The sequence below is a fragment of the Strigops habroptila genome, chromosome 6, assembly GCF_004027225.2.
Source record: "Strigops habroptila isolate Jane chromosome 6, bStrHab1.2.pri, whole genome shotgun sequence".
Lineage (NCBI taxonomy): Eukaryota > Metazoa > Chordata > Aves > Psittaciformes > Psittacidae > Strigops > Strigops habroptila.
In genome coordinates, this window is record NC_044282.2 from 66488614 (window position 1) to 66507760 (window position 19147).

The window sequence follows — 19147 nt, forward strand, 5'->3', positions numbered from 1 at the left end:
ACACTCTGAATGTGTGGTAATTAAAATCTAAGCAAAACATTTTTCTTCAGACCCAGAAAGAGTAACCTGCTGACATTTCTTAGACTGAGCCTATTGCATTTCCAAGCGATAGTCCACAGGGTAGGGGCTGGAAGGGTTTGGATGGCTGATTTTAGTTTCTTGGCAAGGATGAGCACCTTCACCTTAGGCTATCCAGGCACCAGAGGTGATGTAAAAGCTTGTTCTTCCTGCACAGAGCAAAACTGAGCTGCTCTGGGAGCATCACCCCCATTTCCGTAGTGCTGGTCTGGCACCACCTCTGTGGCTGGAGTACGACCAGGGGCAGTAGGGGTGAAGGTATCCTTCATCATGCCGCCCTCCCTTGCCTTTTCTCCCTGTACAGCCCCTCTACTTCTTAGGAGGCTGGGAGAAGCCCTAGGAGACACTCACCAGTGTGTGCAGGTCTCATGTGTAAGTTAAACACAGCATTATCAGCATCTACATGGTGCCACTTCAGGGTGGGAGGAAGTGAAGGATGTGTGCAAAGGTTTCAGCAACCTGGGGTGAAGGTGGTGGCACAGTTTGGCAGTGCTAGTACATGCATAAGTCTATGCCCAAGGGGATAAGGAAGGTGGGTAGGCTGAAAGGCTGGGGATATATATTTGTTTGTTTTCCTAAAGAGTACCTTCATCCATAAAAGAATGAAGAGCTTTATCCATACACAGAGGTCAAGGATCTCAGGAAGAAAATCACCCAGAAACTGTGGGCAAAGGTATGAAAGGGTCAATCAGAAGAGGTGGCAAAAATATATCTGACAGTTTTTCCTCCTGGCCAAGGTAAACACTTTCTTTTCTTTCTTTATAAGATGAGAAAAATTAAAAGGAAGGCCATAAGTTACAGGATAGAAAATCTTTCGGGATAGGCTCTCATACAAAATACATGCAGTTCAACAGTATCAATAAAAAGTTTGGTTTTGCTTTCTGATCAAAGAATTATATACTTTCTCATCCATAATACTTTCTCATAAATGTATACGTGCGTGTGTCTGTTTATACAGCTGTAATTAGGCATGTACTTATATGTACATGCATACATATATACATACATGTTGCCTATTTGTAGCTGTACAAATGCACACACATTAATAGGCGCACATGTGCACACACATACACAAATGTACACTCACATCTACATGCAGGTTACACACACACACCTAAACCCCCAGCTTGCCACAAGTGAGAAATAACAAGGGATCCAAAATTCTTTAGGGAAAAGAAGTGATGAAAGCAGGTGAGAGCTGGGGCAGTGGCATTGTGGGGAGGTATCCCACTGCTTGGAAACACCCAGAAACCTCCCTAACCTCTACCGGCACCTTTCCCAACGCCAGGAGCAGGGCTGGGAGTGTCTTAAGACCATGTTTTCTTGAGCGATTCCTGCCAGGCAGGAAGCCCTTTGAGAGCAGCATTGCTTGTGCTGCTCCACTTCCAGCCTCAGGAAGCACAAAGGTAGTAAGAAAAAAAACAAGATAATTGAATAGATACAAAACATCTACATCTGTACAAACAGCAAGCTTTCAAAAGGGGGAAAAAATCAGGTCTTCCTTTTTTATTTCTTTTCCTCAAACCTCAAAAAAAAAAAAAAAAAAAAAAAAAGTCAAGGCAGTTCTTATTTTATCCAGACCAGTTCATAAATCCCAAGTCATAAATCCACATGATATCCCAGGCTGCTGGATTTTGCATTTGGAGCTCTGAAAGACTGACAGCTGAAAGATTTATAAAATCCCAGGTAGCCAGAGTGCTCCCTATTGGCTCCACATCTGAGGGGTCCCTGCGTCCTGCTTAGCCCAGCAAGCTGGATGTATGGGATATATTGTGCTCAAGCACAAGGCTCCTCCCATCTCCTATTTTCAGCTGTGGTGAGGGCGAAAATTTGGTCATTTGGGGTGGACGGGCCCTGTTCAGGGATCTTTCCACAGAGATACAGGGAAAGCTACAAGCTGAGGATGCCAGGAGCCTCCTGCAAAATAATACCATGGGTTGTGTTTTAGATGTATGATTTAGCTTGTGTGGGAGACTTCACCATAAACAGCAGGATTGTTTCAGGTGCCTTGAATATACATTTAATTTTGTTCCGTGCAACATCACTGAATAGGAGTTCAGAAAGAAGAGGGTATCACTTCTGGGGCCAGAAGATGATGGTACTTAAGAGGGGAACAGGACCAGCCCCTTGGCAAGAAAACAGTAGCTGAAATGTCTTGGACAAAGTTCATGCTGCAAACAATTTAGTGAGCAAAGCAGCATGTTCATGTTCCCCAAAGTGTGCTGAAACATGCTGAAGTGGTTTTTTTCTTTTTGCATAGGTTCACTGCATGTGAGACCATGTGTATTGGGACAAACATCCCCCAAAACAGACCCTCTGAAGAGTGATGGGTACTATTTGTCTGCATCCATAGGATGCTGAAAAAACACTTATAGCCTTCCATCCATTACTTTCCTCTATCCTTCTTTGATGACTTTATTCGAACTTAATATTTATCTCAAGGCTTGCAATGACAGACATTTTTAATATGCTTCTGTTGCATTAATAAAAAGATTAAAAAATCCCCTCTTCTGCAGTTACAAGAGTTTCTTTATAGCTGTAAGGATATTAAATAACATCTTTGTCACTGACAAACAAAATTATTTGCTTTATGTTTCAACTGTTTATATTTATGGGCCTGAATTCATTGACATCTATGAGGGAAAATCCTCCTTCACCCTCCCAGGGAAGGGTGATGGAATCAACCTGAGGTCAGCTCTGCCTGGCTGGTGTCTTATTAGAAGCACATAGTCCTTTTTTAAGGTATTTTTTATGATTTTTTTTTTTTGATCTTTTATGATATTTTATGATTTTTTTTGTTGTTGTTGTTTGTCTGTTTGTGTCAGTGGAAATTCAAGTATTGCAAGGGTTTATGCGTCCTGCATGTTGCAAGAGTCTCTGCGTGTGACCAGCCACCTTAAGCAAGCACCATGAGCAGCTTGGCTGGGATGCCACTGATAGATGCCTGCCTTCAGCATGCCCATCAAAATCCCCAGGTTCATTAGAAACAGTTACTCATTTAAGAGATCAAACTAAACCAGACACAAACAGACCAAAACATTTACGCTAGGACTATGTCAGACTCACGGCAGGAGAGGTTTTTCCTGGTTATTCTTGAAATCCAAAGCTTTCCCAAGCTTGTTAGTGGCTCTCACGAGGTATCCTTCCCCTTCCCAAGCAGAACATACTTCTTTTTAAACCTCAAACTCCTGTGGACTATATTTATGTCATATTTCATCTTTTCTTCCTGCTTCCTTACTCTTTATCTCTCTTTCAGCTGGGTTTGACTCACAGCTGTGGAGTGCAAAGGCAATGTGGCTTGGGATGGGGTTCAAAAGCACTGCCTGAACCCATTACTGCCCAGCCCATCCAGGCTCTAGCCTGCACTGTTACTTAATCCAGCCTGGCTCTACAGGCCAGGTAGCCCTGTCCTGCTTTGGAATGCAATGTTTTGCCTCTTTGGCATTTATAGCATCTTTGACGACAGTGTTCAATGCCCCACAGCCACTGGTTTTGGTAGCTTTACTTTTCTGTACGTGCTCAAGTCCCCTGACTTTATTGGTGCCATTCATCTTGAAATGCTAAGGTGGGATTTGCTGGTTGCTCATCAGGAGATTGGGCTGAAATGAGTCCCCTGGTGCAGAAGAGCTACTATAGCAGGGTGAAGGACAAAAGCTTGCTAGTGTCCGTTGATCAGCCCCTTCCCACTGCCTTTCCACTTGCAGTATCTTGAGAAGCAGAAGGACATTTCTTTCTCTTTCCAAACAGAAACTTGGGATGTAGCCTCTGACCAAACATTAATTTTTTCAGTTTTAAATGTGCAAGTCATCTTGAAGTTTCATTTTCTTACAAGCATCCACAATAGCTCTTTTCTTCCCTCTTTTCTTCTACTTCTGTTTCCATTTTGCTAATTAAAAATGCTGTACAAGGACTAGTATTGAGCTATAGAAATGAAAGGTCAATACATGAACAACTCTTCATTTGTAAATAATACAGCTCTGTAATCAATTATCTCATTTTCACAGAAGACATATTAATCTAAAAGCAAAGGATGGAGACATTTAAAGGATGTACAGACGGGATCTTTAAATGTTAAATGTTCTTTAGCATGTGCTAAATAAAGGTTTGGCAGAGTAAAAACGTAGTGCACAGCACTGACACTCCAGGGAGAGTCTTTAGGTCAAGTGATTTGTACCTTCAAAATAGTTCTCCATAGCACTGTAAAGCCTCTCTGTTGGTAGCAATGAGATGGGTTAGTGTTACGCAGGATGATAACTGTAGCAGGAAAAAATACTCAAAAATTCAAAAAGGTCAGCGGCAAAAAGAAAAAAGTATGTATTTTAATAGGCGAACCAGCCCTTTTCTCACTGTTACTTGCTTTCCATGAGCAGTGAGAAGGGAGTTTTTCTACCCCTCCTTTTCCATAAGAACAGGCTTCTGGACAGTAGGCTGGAGCTGAGACACTCATCTGAGAAGCCGTGTGGCCAAGTGCCCTTGGTATCTGGGGCATAGGCAGGGAAACGCTGCTCCGGGTAACACAACATCCTGCCGAAGCCAATGTGGGTTTGTTTCCTCTTCCATGGGTCACAATGGGAATCCACCAAAGGGTTTAAAGATTGAACAGTTCCTGGGTGTGGGAGATCCCGTGCATAACTTATAAACATGTTAGGGGAAATTGCAAGAAAATACATTCCCCAACCTAAAAACAGCTTAGGCTTTCCATCAAATGGAAAGAAAAGGCTATTGCCAGCTCTGCTGGGAGCTGGGTTACTTTGTACACTTGTTTACTGAATTTGACAACATGGAGACGGTAGAAGGAGGGGTATGAATGTAATTTTGTTTTCATTTTTGCCTGTTTGCGTTGCATTTGCTGTATGTCAGTCCCACGCTCGCCCCAGATTGCCAGCTTTAAAACTTCTATTGAACATATGTTGGGACTTAAGGGGAAAAAACCCTACCCCGCCCCCCCAACTCTCCCCACCCCCAGTTCTCACCAGTCAGTTTATCTCATCCCATTCCCTGTGTTGACCTCCTCTATCCATCGCCGGGTGGGAGGAGCGAGGAGCAGGGCCCATGGGGAGAGAGCCCCACCAATGCGAGCCCTTGCGCGAGGGGAGGGTCTCCCTCCCGCTCCCCTCTGCCACAGTTCTCTCTCCCCTGCTCCCATACCTCCCATCAGCCAAATCCATTGCCTAGGTCAGGAGAAAGCTAACCCCCCACCCCCCCAAAAAAAAAGCTAAACCAAAGACAAAAAAACGCCCACAATAGAAAAATGGGAATTGTTCTCGGCAGGCTTCACAAGCCAAACCACCTCCCGGGGGGCTGGTGCGCGCCCTCCCACAGAGGAAGCTTAGGGAGGTGATACCCCTATGGGCACCAGTGGGGCTTAAGGTTGGCTCCAACATTTTGCCTCACTCTCCTCCATAGTCTTATTTTTTGTCACAAACAGAAACGCACCCTTGGCACAGGATGATTGAGCAAGGCACCATCCCAGCTCCCTCCCAGCCGGACAGGGGGGACTGGAGCAAAGAGCCAGGACCACCACCACCAGCAGTGTGAAGGAGGGAGGGCAAGCCCTGTAGGGATCTGTAGGGATCCCTGTAGGGATCTCAGCTGCCCTCTCTCTTCTGTCTGACAGCAAGCGTAAATGCCTGCAATGGCAAAAATCTCACAAAAACTTGTTTTGGCTTGTGCGGCAGGAGCGCTGGTTGTGGAATTGGCATTGATGAAGGAATGGCAGGCTGGCGAGGCGGCGAGCCAGCAGCCCTGTGTGCATCGCAGCAGATACCGCGGTGAAGTATGAAGTTATTCACTTCTTTAAAAATGAAACTTAGGTTAGGATGAAAAAAAAAGACCCCTAAACCTAAATATTTCCAGGTTTGCTCACCCCCATGGGTTTGGTGTGCGCTGGAGCTGCTTGACCCACAGGAACTTTCAAAGCGCTCCGCGAGCCTCCGTGCCAAAACAAATGTTACTTTACCATCAAGTAGGCAGGAGGATGAAAGCCGTAAGATGTGTGAGTAAGAAAAAAAGAGCCCTAACAGGAAAACCCCTTTCTTCTGATTTTAAAGTCCTGGATGATCAAGTCTGTTCTGCTCACTCTGATGTAATCAGTTTGCAGATACCCAAATACATGTCCTGCCATGGAAAGTGCTCTCCTTTTGATTCCAGGAAAATCCTTTCTAATTCTCTTTAAATGTTCCAGGGCTTTTTGAAATGATTGCTATCAATGCCAACCAAATGCTTTAGATGTCTCCTTTTTTTCTTTTTTGCTTGTCTTTAAATACTTGCCTTATTTTTATGCAACCCAGTTACCACTGTACATGGAAAAAGTATCTAGAAAAGAGATCTGGTTTGCTTTAGCCTTTATACCATATAGAGTTAGACACTTTAACCTTTCTATTTACTTAGTTGCTTTAACATGATTTCTGTAACCCCTATATTTTTTTCCATATAACTTATTAAATATTTATAATACAGTAGCCCATACACATCACATATGACAGACTTTTACTACATTAAGCTCACCACAGCTATCTAGTAAATCATAAGTCACATTCCCCCTAGAAGTTCAAAACTGGGATTGTTCAGGTGAGCTTGGACTGAGTTTGTGAGGGACCAGCTGAAAAAAAGCTAAGCTGCTTAAAACAATAGATTTGTTTAACCAGAAAATAATACCTCCCCTAAGGCACTAGCTCTGCAGTGTTTACCACGGCTAGGAACACTGCTGGATGGTCTGTTACTCTCTCTGTGCTCTTCAGTTGCTCTGAGGTGGGTACGTGACCATCATTCAGAGCATTTTTCCATTGCTGTGACGCCTCTTCCAGCCCAGTTTTAAGCAGGCCATGAGGAAGATCTTCAAGAATCACAAAACTGTCTCCAAATCCATGAGATTAAAGGAGAGCAGCATTTGGGGTATCTTAGGGATATGTTATTCCTCTTTCTTTTTTTCCAATTTTTAGGATTTTTTTTTTTTTTAACTAGTCAGTTAGGGATTATTTTACATTTTCCTGGAAACTGTTTTTCTCCTTTAATTACAAGATGCCAGGAGCAGAATCTAGAAGAAAACCACCAACACACATGTGACTTATAAGAAAGCCGTGATGTCTGCTATAGTTGGACATTTCGCCTTGCAGTTAGACATTAAATTTTACAGGTAAGTAAAACACGCTGAGTGAGCATATTTATTTTTTCCCCCCTACACATTTTATTCAGCGCCTTTTGGACCTTACCAGCTTTCACAGCAAGCCAATATTGCTGCTTCACACTATACACTGTCTGAACAAATGGTGTTGCAAATAGGACAGAAGAGATGAAGGCTCATCCATATCATGCCCCAGCACCACCCCTGGGTCTGGTATAGGAAGCCCAGGGCTGTGGGTGCTGGTGACTTTGCTTGTGCAAAGGCAAGGCCAAGCACTCCTGAAGCCATGAGGATGGTGCTGCTCTTCCTGCCATTGCTATTTCTCCGTTCAGTCCACTCCCTTGCAGAGCCATGGCTGTGCATCATTCCTCCCCTGAGAAGAGATGAGCCCTCATCCCTTGCTGCTTCTCTGATGCCCCACACACCCCATCCCAGCACGATGTGAGGTGCCCAGCTTTGAAAAAAAGCCCTCCCCAGATAGTGGGGCTGCCTCGAGTGAGGGTGAGATCTCTAATGCCTGATCCCTTCTGTCCTTGGGCAGGTTTGCACAAACGTGCATGGGGTTCCCAGCCCTGGTGTCAAGTTTAGAAAGAAAAACCTCTTCCAAGCTTCCTTCCCAATGGGATCATTTTTGCAGCTAATGTTCCTTCATGCACTGTCTGCTGTGCCGCTATTAAAGCACAGCTTGCTGACAACTGGGGAAGAAATACGCTCCCCACACTGCAACGCTTCCTTTACCCAGCTCAGGATCAGGAACCAGGCGACTGGGGCTGAGGGCAGCTGCCTCTCACCCGCCTTCCTCCAGATAAACTTTCCCTCTAGAATGAAAAATGGTCATTTGTGTTTCAGCAGACCATAAAAACCCCATTTCAAGCCTTTTCCAAGTTGGAACCGCCTTGAAAGACTTCAGACCACATTGCCATATGGGTCGGTGGCATATGGTTTAATGCACGCTATGCTGCTGTTCCTGTGCTGCTGCTGCCCTCCCCTCCCATGATGGGACCAGCAACACTGCAGAGATGTATTTGCTATAGAGTGCTCCTTACCATCTCCTTGTACCTGCAGCTCAACGCTGAAGGTTTCTCCAGGCTTTTGCCATGGTTATGCTCCCAATAAGCTGGCGGACGCTGCTTGCACCTCCAGGTAACACACAAGTCGACACACAGAGAAACAAGCATCCTCTCTCCCACTCTGACTTGCTTCTTCCTCCTTGTCCAAAAACTTCCACAGGAAGCATTTCAAAGCAAACAAAATGAGTACTCTGCTTCAGCTGGAAAGTTTTACTTCATTTCTTTGTTTTGAACCAAAACTTTTTGGATATTTGGGTTTTTTTCCTCCTCTGTCTTCTTGCTCTCAAGTAGAATGAGCCATTCATGGGTTTTTGTTTTGTTCTGTTTTTTTCTTTTAATTTTTTTAACTTCTTATTCCTCTCCTTCTTCACTCTCCTTCCTTTCCCAAGCTCCCTTGATGTTACCCTGCCTTTCCCATTCTGGAAAAAACATGTATGAAACTATATGAAACTCTATAATTGCCTCTCTGTGATTTCAAAAATAAACCCAAGACTAATTGAAAAAGATGATGAAACACTTTATTTGAGAGGAAAGCAGGAGGAATAATTTTTCTGCTCTTGAAAATTCTTGCTTGGCTCTAGGGCTGGGCTTTTTTGCTTCCCCAGTTTATTTTCACAGTTAATGTTGATATTTAAAGACACTGAGCTGTCTGTCCAATGTGTGCCTGCTCCGGTTTCATGATTTAGGCTGCAAAACATTGGGACTTCATGGCACTGATGTCCCCAGGACCATGGCTGTCACAAAAGCCCACGTCACGATAACATCTGTGTGGACCAGGCAACATGAAAATGCCAGTATACATTATACAACATGAGTATAGATAGAGAGAAGTGGCATGTTAAATATCTCCACCTGCCCTCGGATTTTGCATTTTATCTGCTACAGGTGTCAAAGCAGGGTTAAGTTTTGAAGGGAGGATTTGAAGAGAAGAGCAACAGCTTCACAGAACCAGACAGCTTTTTGCAAAAGGCAGCAGTGATAGCTTTTGCTTAGGGGCTGCAGACAAGAGGTGCCATCTGGCCTTCAAAAGAGATGCTTTTTTGGGCTGTTCTAGGCATTTCTTATCTTTCAAGAAGTTCTTCACTCCTGTGGCCTCCTTTTAATGGAGATTTTTGTTTAACCAGAGTGCCAAGCATTTGCTGCAAGATGGTTCTGATGGAAAATTTATAGCCTGCACCTGGCATAGAGATTGCCCATGGGGAAGCACTTGGGCAGCATGTCCTCAGACACCAAAAGCCAAGAGGATGCTGGGGTTGGGAGACAGCGCTGCCAGACTTTCATTGTGCTGTGTTGCACGCCTCTCCCCAAACAGTGTCACAATGTCATGGGTGAAGCTATGCTAGCCTTGAAAAAGAGTATCCTTGTTTGTTTTCTTTTTTCCTTTTCACCAGCTAACATCTGAAACATCACACAGAAACTGCAGACAGCAGTCCAGCTCCCCACATTTTTGCTGTGAGCTGCCCAAACCCTGCACACAAATAGCCCATGAGCATACAAGACATTTATACCCAAGAAATTGAACACAATATTGATCTGAGAGAAATCTGTGCTTTGCAAGTGCCAAGCTGTGAAAAAGTATAAAGATTATGAACATTAATAATGATAACAACAAACCACCACCACCAGGAATCCTCATCAACTGGACATCAGGTGATGACACTAGGCAAGTCTAGTCTACAGGAAGATTGTCTTTTAGGCAAAATTTCTATTGAAGTTAAGGTTGAAATCTGTCTGCTTTGTCCAAGCCATATGACAGTTTTATTCAGGAGATGCCTTTGAACATACCTCAGGCGGCCCTGAGCACCATGGGTGTCAATGAGATCTCAAAAATGTTCATGGGACAGGGTCCAAGGCTGGGATGTGCAATGGGGAACGTGAGTTGGCAGCAGGTCACAAAGCTATTGGAGGAGCAAAAAGACCCTCGTCTGGCTTTAGCGTGTTTGCTCCAGGCAAGGAGTAGCACAATGGCACTACTTCAGGTAATCATCAATGGGAGAAACCCAGAAACCAAACATTCATGTTGAAAAGGCAAACAGGACATCGTGATTTCTCCCACCTTCACCTTACTGGATATGGAAAGCTACTGACCAGGGGACTATGTCCCAGATATCCTCTTCTCCACTCATAACAAATACACTTTTTTTTGCACTCATAAAACCAATACTTCAGCAGTTAAATCACAAGCTGAAGATAAAACTAATAAGAAGACATTAAAAAAGTCCTTCCAAGGTTGTGTCTCAGAGGTTAAGAAGGACTTGTTGGTACACTCATGTCTAACACATGAACCTTATTGCTCATGTTTTGCACCAACATTGAAGTACACTATGTGAAGCTCTCCTGCCTCTTTTCCTCCTCGCCTTCTCTTTCCCCTTCCCCCTTCTTTTAATAATTTAGTTTGGTTTGGGAAAGAGGGAAAATGGGTGATCTTTTATCCCACTGATCGTCACAATGCATGGTCGTGACATTGCTCCCTGCCACAGGCTCATGGCCCCATCAGATGTCCTGGGATTGAGACCAATAACAGGTTCTGGACCATATTTACCTTTAGCTTTTTGCTGCAACAACTCATCAGTGTGTTATCCCGCTCACGGTTAATATATGGCACTGCACTTGAACCTGACTGGAGCACTGATTTCCATGGCGTAACACACAAAGAATAAAGAGGCACTCTCTGTTTTCAAAACCTTCAGAAGAGGCAGCTCCTATGGGATGAACGTCTCTTTATTTTCCATGTACCAATCTATCCCTCTTTTTCATGCTGCCAATGTACTTTCCTTTTCCATCTTAGGCACCCCCACTAAAAAATGATAATGAGAGACGGTCTATACGGGTAATGCATCACTCCTTAAAATTTATCAGCTCTGAGGTTAAAAAAAAAAAAAAGCCTTTTTTTCCCCTACTAAAAGGGGATTTTTATATCCAAAGACACAAAGGTAATACTGACTGCATTGTAGCTTCAATCTTTTTTTTTCCCCAACAATGGTGAAAAGATGTGATTTTTACAAGCAAATAGGAAGAAAAAGCCTGAACACACCCTGGGAACATGTTTAAGAAGTTGATTTATGTTTCATGCTGAGCCTTACACCTGCAGTTCAAGCAAAACTCAACTTTGCCGCCCCACAGAGTCTAGTTTATTAGGTATCAAGGAGTCACAAGAAGCCATGTAATTAAAACTGTAATTAACTGGAAAAGGAAAGTGCCACCTGAGTTTTGAGAGGCTGTCAATTTTATTTCCATTACAGCTCTCCTTCTGCTTCTTTTGTCTACAGGGTGGGGTTTTTTTGCCCCATCTTCATAAGGAAGAGCAAAGTTGGGGTTTTTTTAGATCTTTTTACTAACTGAAGAAACCACCAAATTCTCTTATGTTTTTACTCTTGGGAAAAAAATCAAACCACTCAGTTCTGAGCTTGGATGCAGGATTCTCACAGCAGCATTTGCAGCTGTGTTTGCCAACAGGTGTCAAGTGTGGTCCAGGCAGAAAAAAGCCCTGAAATGTCCTACTGGCGGAGGGTCAGATGAGTTCAAAGCCCATTTTAACAAAACATAATCAATGCCCTTTAAAAAGGGGATCGGCGGTGCCTTGTTAAAATGCATGACCTTGCTGCGGCGGGCGAGCTGAGCGCCAGGCGTCCCTGGATCCGGCACGTCCCTCCGAAGGCTGCTGGATCCTGCCAGAGACCACCGCGGTATTTCTGTGGGCAGGACAAGGCCACACGCAGCAAGACAAAAACACGTCTGGGAGAAATACGAGGTGACGTGAGGAACCTTATCAACCAGAGAAATGAAAAGCCAAAAGGGGCCCAATCCCCTGGCCAAAGGAATAAATCTCCCAAGGATTTGGGTGGGACGTGCTGCCAGCCCTGTCCTCTCTCCACCTAGTGCATCCACCAGGAGCAAATTCCCCAGGGATCAGAGAGTGGTGCCAGAATAAAGAGACAGTTATTTAATGAGGTTTAAAGAAGCAAAGACTTAGGTAAACTTGATTCAGGAAAGAAAGTCATAGTAAAATATAGTTAAAGACAATTACCTAAAAGGGTAAAATGATAAGAACAAAGATAGGATCTATCTTAAAAGTCGTTACAAGGGAGATTTATGAATATATATACATAACTTTTTGTAGGGGAGATGTTTGTCTTAGGCCAGTGTATGACAGAGGGATTGACATTCTTCCTTTTCCATTTAACAGGTGACAAAAGCCCATCAAGTGAAGTACCAGCCTTGAGAAGGGAAGTTATTATTGTAAAAAGCAATTTTCCTTTGGTGCCATTCTGATAGGCTTGGGGTTTTTTCCCAGCCTTAATCATTTGTAGCCTCTCCACTCCTGAAACAGCCCCAGCTTGCAAGGCAGAGATCTCGGGACCCTCTGGGTTTGAAGACAGATCTTGATCAGCACTAATACGGGGAAGTGAGCTGGAGGTACCCACAGCAGATGACACGCAGGGCTCAGCTTCTTATTCAGCTACAAGTCAGCAGGGGCACCCCCTGACCATCTGTGGTCTATAAATTACAGTAACACCGGCACACACTGCTTGTAAATCACCAATGAACAGGCTTTACCTTATGACACACTACATGAACCCTGTTGGATATTCCAATAAACTCCCATAAACCATCCGATATAAACTCCGGATTATGTTTCTTTGAGGGGCAGGAGAAAAACCTGGACTTTTCTGTACTTGCACAAACTTCTTATGTGTAAAATGAAGATGTGTCCTGAGATGTGTTGTGTGTTTATGTATCACGTTTTCTCATGCAAGAGATTTTTCACCCCGCCATCATTATTATCATATATATTTCACCTCCCAAGAGTGCATCAGCCTGGAGGTAAACAAGGTCGCTGCTCTCCTGAACAAAAAAAGACAGCACTCACTTGAAAAATGCTATTTAACATGAGCTTGCATGACCTGTCCTCTGCCCTTGTGGCACTGAGCACAGGCTGATTACAGGAGAGACTCACATGTGTCCTTTGCTTCTGGAGGAGCAAGAAGATCCAACCCACGACTTCAAGGCAGCCATACCCTCTATAAAGCAAAAAATATGCCACTGTTTCCTGACACCTCTGCATCTCAAGGGCTAGAGCTGAAGTTTGCTATCTCTAGGAGGGCAGACCATCCAATAAGAGCTCCTCACTTGCTTCTTTCTCCCTGTGAAGTTGCTCTTTTACCCTGGTATGGTAACAGGACAGAAGGCTCTGTGGTTTGACACACTATGAAATCTCCCCAGAAGACACACTCCTGCCACCCAACTTGGTTTGGATAGCTCTTACCTGCCGTGATGTTTCATGGAGGCCATGTCTGCAAGGAGATGCTATAAACAGAAAGTCTTGGCATGTGGCCATGTGCTCCTCTGTCCACGGCTAGTTAGGGCCACAGACACTGCTCCTTCAAAGGACTGCTTTTAATAATCATATTGGTAAATCCTATGTCTAGCCTGTCATCTGGGAAAAAAAATGGCCTGTAAAATAAGTTATTCAGATTGTTGGGTGTATACCATGTAAACAAATTGAAATGTTATTTAACCAGCTTTTTTGCTGACCATGAACAAATGTGGGCTGTAGTGTAGACAGCCATTCAATGGCTGTGCCATGACTCCTTCGCAAGTTCCTTAATCGAATCTGTAATCCCAACCCCTCTCAGGAGGCAGTAGGAGCAATGCAGTCCTCTTAGTCATGCACATATAAGCCTCCTAAGGCAACATTATTTTTATCTTGGTTTCTTAAGGCTATAGGGGCTGGCTTCTCATCACACTCTGTGTGGATGGATGGGTGTGTGGGTGCATGCCTGCACCAACACATGCTTTTAAACCCATGGGGTGACTGCAGACAAACTGGACAGATGTTCCCACCTCATGGAGACAGGGAACCAAGGCAATCATGGCTGCCTCCCGTGGCAACAATGGGATGACAGGGTGCTTGGATATCTAGTCTGGGTCATGTTTTGCCAAGAAAGGTTGGACCAAATGACCCCTGAGGTCCCTTCCAACCTGGGATTCTATGATTCTATGATTCTGTGAACCCAATCAGCTGTAAACATCAGAGAATCCAATTCTGCAAGAGTAATCCAAGGGAAAATATCCTCCCCTGCTCCCTCTGGTTTTGAGTGTCCAATTAATTAATAGTCATTAATACTGCCTTTTTTTTTTTTTTTATTACATCACAGCTGTGAGATGCACACCAGAAAACATCTAGTCTAATCAGAAAAAACAGGTAAAAGCAGTGAGTATGCTCTCTGGAGATACCAGGACCACCAGCCTTGCATGATCCCAGTGTTACGGAGCAATGCTGCACCTGACTGAAACACCTTGAACAGTCTCAGGAGCAATTTTTAAATCACCAGAAATGCACATTCAAAGTATTTACTGCATCTAGGTTGAGCCTGTCTAGTTAGTTTAGTTTCAGGCAAAAGCAGTGAATAAAATAAAGTTGATTTTTTATCTATTTGACTCAGAAGAAATCCCAACCATGTGAATGTTAATTTAAATTTTCCTGGCAAAACCAAACCAAACCAAACAAAAAAGTAGGATAGTTTAAAATATACACGTGAGCTCTGACAAATATCCTGTGATTTTGGGGCAGGGAATTTTTGCTTCGTAAACTTTCTAAACTAGAGCTAACATACAAGGAGCATCTTTGCAGTGCTTTTCCATCCAGCAAGTGAGCCAAAACCCCAACTTGTCACAGTGAGGCAGCGGGAAGCCCTAGATCATGTCTGGGCATCACATCACTGGGGTCTTGTGAGCTCACCCAGGAAGATCCCCCCACATCCCAATCGTTCAGCTCTACCTTTCCACTGCCCTCTCCATCCACCGCTTTCTGTGTACTCTGACAAGAAGTGATAGTGCTATTTCTGCTTTTTAACAAGATTTGGAAAGCATTCAAGTGCCTGACTAAGTGGTTGGAAACAAGGAAGCAGAAGGATGTTTTGGCATCCTGCGATGTGTGCATGAAGAGCATAGACACAAACACATTGAGCGCACATACTGTAAAACAAGATTACAAGGAGAGGACGAACTAATAAAAGCCTATTAAAACATCATGGACGCCACTGCTGCTTGTGTGCATGCCTATGTATTAAAATAACAAATATTTCACGTGACCGTGCAGTTCGAACATGACTGATCGCAGATATAACTTTCAGCAACCTTTAAACACATAATGCCATCCTGTAACTAATGTAGCCTATCCTGAAATTTGAGGGATTTATTGATACTGGCGGAAACATTTGCAAATAACCTGGGGAAGTTCATGACATACCTTCTATCTCGAGGGATTTAATTTATTTTTTCCCTTTTTTTTCCAGCTACCATCAATAAATTCATTCAGAGCCCGTACCGTACAATGACAAATGCAGTTGGAAATCCTCAGTAGAAAGTCTGAAGAAAGTACCAACGTGGAGAAAGAGCCTCGTTGTGTTTTTATTTGTTGTGTTCTGAAATATATACAACCACATCTGAGGGGATTGCTTTTGAGGTCTGCAGTGAAAAGAAAAAGCAAAAGGCCATAGGCAAAGCAAGCTGCAAAAGGATTTTACCCAATTCCTCAGGAAAGAACGTGCTCAACCTATTAGCTCCTGCCCAAGCATGAGGTAAGCTGCTTATGCTGAAATATTATGTATCAGTTCAGACCAAGCACACATGTATGGACAGGTTACATCTTTTATAAGGCCAACTGATACAGCTGGGGAAAAAATATTTCAATACAGTGCTTTCCTGGAGGAATGAAGGTGTGAATACCCTCAGCTTGGGAAAGGTGCTGGTTAGTTGAGTGGCCAAGGAAGAAAAGATAAACCCCAATGTTGTGGTACACGTTCCTCACATTCCACAATCACTACAGTTACTAAACTTGGTTGCGACCCTACAAATATTAAACGTAAAATTTATGCACTGACGAGGAGAAGAAATATCCCACCATGGTCACTGCCTATGGCAGGGGGTTGGAACTAGATGATCTTAAGGTCCCTTCCAACCCAAACGATTCTATGGTTCTGTGATTCTTACAGGAGGTTTCCATATTTGAGGTCTGCACAGTGCCAGGACACAGTCACAGCATCCGGAGCATCAGATGGCAGATTATTTTGCTGTTACCAAGCTGCATCTAAGTAGGTTAGTGGAGCAGACTGGCACATGTTCCCACTCGCTTGATCTTCACATTCCTGCCTGGTTTGTGTGGGACTACTTTACCATCAGGAGATATTTTTGCCTTTGAGTGGATATATTTGTACACACTTATATACATGGGGTTAAAGATGGTAAGATGAAAGAATAACATTTGTTTTAGAAAAATGTTCAATTTTTAACTCTTTTTTCTATCTTTCTTTCTAGGGCCTGAATTTGAGGTACTGATCCCACACGACAAGCAATCAGCCGTTTGTACAAAAAAAGGCCATCAATAGCCGAAAAATACCTAAAATGTGCTTCTGAGCTACTTCTGAGCTTCATTGACTTGGATGTTTCAGCTGTTTCAACCAGCAAGCAGAGCCAGACTGGGGTATGGCTGCACATAAAATACTGGGGATGCCTCAGCCCTCTCACAGGCTTCTCCACTCCTCCCACCCACTTCCCACTGTACTGCATCAAGTGCCTCCATGTTCCCTCACACTTTACTCTCCTAAATCACCAAAACATTTCCAATAAAGCAGTGTCTCCAACTCAATGTCCACAAGCCCCCACTCCAGTAAACTGAGATTTATTTTCTGGGGAAAAATAGCCATTTTAGGTTCTACCATGCTGTGATTCCTACTGCCTGTAGGGAGAGAGAAGGTAGGCATCAGCTAAATGAAAAAGGGCACTTTTACCCTCCAAGAAAGAGGAGGAAGAAATTGTGCATCAGGAACACCAGTGTTCCTCGCTGACTCCTGTCTGGCTGTGGTGGGGATGGGGTGATCAACCAAAATGGGCATCCCTCTTACTGCAAGTGGCAGGAGGGTTCCTGGCCACCCCAGGGGGAATGGGATTGCTGTGCTGATGCCGAGAACTTGGGAAGGGTTTATCCCACCAGCAAGGAGTTCCCCCAAAAAACATGCACAGGAAGCTGCCATAGGAAGCATCGCGGGTAGAGATTTTCCACATCTCAAGGGAAAACTAGCTGAAATGGAATAAAAAATAGGGTTTAGCTTCTCATCTTCTGCCACTGCTTTTATCTGCTTTCAGTGTTTATTTCAGTGTATTCACAGATATTAGTGAAAAATAATTATTGAGTAAAAATCCACCTCTCAAGCTTGTTCAGGTGCCCAACTTCAGAATACCTTCAGGGTGAAGCAGAGTGCCAGGGGTGTCAGCTGAGGTGCCTACAGAGGATCCACCAAATTAGTGTCCTCCCTTCTTAAGGCTTTCACAGGAAAAATGGTTGTGGGCTTATTTTTTTTGACAGAGGCATGGATAAAACTGATGCTGCTGCAGCGAAGAGAAAGAAGACCAGCTGAACAAAACCAGCAATAGGTATTTCTGTTGCAGGAAAGCCCAACACCCTGCCCATTGGGAGTGGAGCTCCCTTCTCCACCCCAGCTTTCTTCCAGCCTCTGTCCCTACAGTGCCCAGAAGAGCCGTGCCAGGGCCCCGAAGCCCTCAGGAGCAGTGTGAGAAGCCTGTCGTGCCGCCACTGAAGGACCGGCGTTGTCAGCTGCAAGGATGAAGAATTTGAGGTTGGCTGTCGGAGCACTTCGAACTCAGGAGGGGTTTGGAGGAATGCAGGCTGGGGTTACATAAAACACTGACTCATGCTGAGAAATCACGAGTTTTGAAAGATTCAGCTGAGGAACAAGCAAAACCTCAAGCTGCATGTCGCTTACAAGTCAACAGGAACCGGTGGATGCTGGGGGCCTCTGAAAATTAGGCCTTGGCACGGATTTTTTTTGAAGTCCTTCCACTGCTCTCAGGAGGAACTAAGAGCCACGCATGTCTGTCAAGGGGCAAAATACGGCCCTTCATTATTTCAAGGAAAAGCAGGCATTTTTGCTTTACCCATTGGAAAGAACTGCCTACGATGGAGTAAAACAGAAGTTAATTTTTTTTTGTCCTTTTTTTTTTCCACTACTGTATACAATACTGAAAAGTACGTCGTACAAAATATTTACTTTCTGTGGGATATCTGAGTGTGCAAACGTTTGTAGTTTTGCCTACCGGGCAAAATCAGTTGTAGATTTTTGGCAGTCTGAGCTAGTCTATGGTTTCTCTGAACACCTGGATGGGGTTCTTCCCGGGGCTTTATGGCTTACTCAAATCATGTCCCGTTATACAGGTAATCTGTGTGTCATGAAGATGATGTGTGCGAGGAGTACATATGCAAAAGGAGGACAAGACTGAAGACGTCACACCATGCGTTAGAAGCACTGACCAAAACCATTTGCACTTTGATATTTAAATGAGACTTCTGAAATCCATGCTCAGAGACATATGCAAGTAGTTGATTTTTGGATCCCTTACAATTTTTCTCTCTCTCTCCTCTTATTTACAGTAGGTACTCAGCATCTCACACACGAAAAAAAGCAGTTAAATTATTCAAGTGCTTAAATAAAGATATGGTTGCCTGCCTGTTTGTCCCAATTTGAAAAACTGTTGCCTGCTTTTAGGTTTTATTTCTTTTCCCTCAATCACAGTCTCTCTCCCCCAAACACACTGATGGAAAAATGAAGATGTACAGATGGGCTGTTCATTTTCAGTCAGGTTGCTGTGTAAATATGGCATCGGGAAAAGAAGAGTGTTAGAAACACAGATGTACGCAAGGCATCCCAACCATCACGTTTGGGCTGCCTCTGCATCACTCAAGTATGCATCATCCAGCCCAAGCAGAGCTGTATGAGGCCGGAGGGAAATGTAGCTAATGGAGAACAAACTATTGGTAAATCGCATGCCTTTCAACCTTGCACAATGGGATAAAATA

At 43.9% G+C, this 19147-nt stretch overlaps 1 long non-coding RNA gene across 1 annotated transcript in view; it reads right to left on the reverse strand.

Annotated features, from left to right (window-relative positions):
• The window catches only part of LOC115609864, a 30517-nt gene that overhangs the window by 6751 nt on the left and 4619 nt on the right, over window positions 1–19147 (reverse strand). The window lies entirely within an intron of this gene.